The following is a 1,354-nucleotide window of genomic DNA, read 5'->3' as shown; positions in this document are numbered from 1 at the left end:
TCCTAGTGAAGTTCTTCATAACCTCCATCTGAAGCCTAATGAACTGAGGGTGAAGTTCTTCATCCCCAGTCCTAGTGAAGTTCTTCATAACCTCCATCTGAAGCCTAATGAACTGCATGCTTTCCCAGTCCTAGTGAAGTTCTTCATAACCTCCACCTGAAGCCTAATGAACTGCATGCTTTCCCCTGTCCTAGTGAAGTTCTTCATAACCTCCATCTGAAGCCTAATGAACTGAGGGCTTTCCCTGTCCTAGTGAAGTTCTTCATAACCTCCATCTGAAGCCTAATGAACTGAGGGCTTTCCCCAGTCCTAGTGAAGTTCTTCATAACCTCCACCTGAAGCCTAATGAACTGCATGCTTTCCCCAGTCCTAGTGAAGTTCTTCATAACCTCCACCTGAAGCCTAATGAACTGAGGGCTTTCCCCAGTCCTAGTGAAGTTCTTCATAACCTCCATCTGAAGCCTAATGAACTGAGGGCTTTCCCCAGTCCTAGTGAAGTTCTTCATAACCTCCACCTGAAGCCTAAAGTTCTTCAACTGAGGGAAGTTCTTCATAACCTCCATCTGAAGCCTAATGAACTGAGGGCTTTTCCCAGTCCTAGTGAAGTTCCTAGTGAAGTTCTTCATAACCTCCATCTGAAGCCTAATGAACTGAGGGCTTTCCCCAGTCCTAGTGAAGTTCTTCATAACCTCCATCTGAAGCCTAATGAACTGAGGGCTTTCCCCAGTCCTAGTGAAGTTCTTCATAACCTCCATCTGAAGCCTAATGAACTGAGGGCTTTCCCCAGTCCTAGTGAAGTTCTTCATAACCTCCATCTGAAGCCTAATGAACTGCATGGCTTTCCCCAGTCCTAGTGAAGTTCTTCATAACCTCCATCTGAAGCCTAATGAACTGCATGCTTTCCCAGTCCTAGTGAAGTTCTTCATAACCTCCACCTGAAGCCTAATGAACTGCATGCTTTCCCCAGTCCTAGTGAAGTTCTTCATAACCTCCATCTGAAGCCTAATGAACTGAACTGTCCTAGTGAAGTTCTTCATAACCTCCATCTGAAGCCTAATGAACTGAGGGCTTTCCCCAGTCCTAGTGAAGTTCTTCATCCAAAGCCTAATGAACCATCTTTCCCCAGTCCTAGTGAAGTTCTTCATAACCTCCACCTGAACTGAACTGAGGGCTTTCCCAGTCCTAGTGAAGTTCTTCATAACCTCCATCTGAAGCCTAATGAACTGAGGGCTTTCCCCAGTCCTAGTGAAGTTCTTCATAACCTCCATCTGAAGCCTAATGAACTGAGGGCTTTCCCAGTCCTAGTGAAGTTCTTCATAACCTCCATCTGAAGCCTAATGAACTGAGGGCTTTC

At 45.7% G+C, this 1,354-nt stretch overlaps 1 long non-coding RNA gene across 5 annotated transcripts; it reads right to left on the bottom strand.

Annotated features, from left to right (window-relative positions):
• Window positions 1–222: 222 nt before the first annotated feature.
• On the bottom strand, window positions 223–1,296 carry LOC127921665 (uncharacterized). 5 transcript variants are annotated; one of them, XR_008109237.1, is made up of 4 exons: window positions 1,203–1,290; window positions 930–989; window positions 630–809; window positions 249–509 (listed from the first exon to the last, which is right to left on the bottom strand). It is a non-coding gene; the product is annotated as an uncharacterized LOC127921665 (long non-coding RNA). The 5 variants fall into 5 exon arrangements; XR_008109238.1 differs by having other exon boundaries at window positions 630–815; window positions 936–989; XR_008109239.1 differs by lacking the exon at window positions 1,203–1,290 and adding an exon at window positions 1,041–1,091.
• Between the last annotated feature and the right edge of the window lie 58 nt (window positions 1,297–1,354).

Source organism: Oncorhynchus keta, unplaced genomic scaffold (assembly GCF_023373465.1).
Source record: "Oncorhynchus keta strain PuntledgeMale-10-30-2019 unplaced genomic scaffold, Oket_V2 Un_contig_23020_pilon_pilon, whole genome shotgun sequence".
NCBI lineage: Eukaryota > Metazoa > Chordata > Actinopteri > Salmoniformes > Salmonidae > Oncorhynchus > Oncorhynchus keta.
This window is presented reverse-complemented; position numbering and strand designations above follow the sequence as displayed.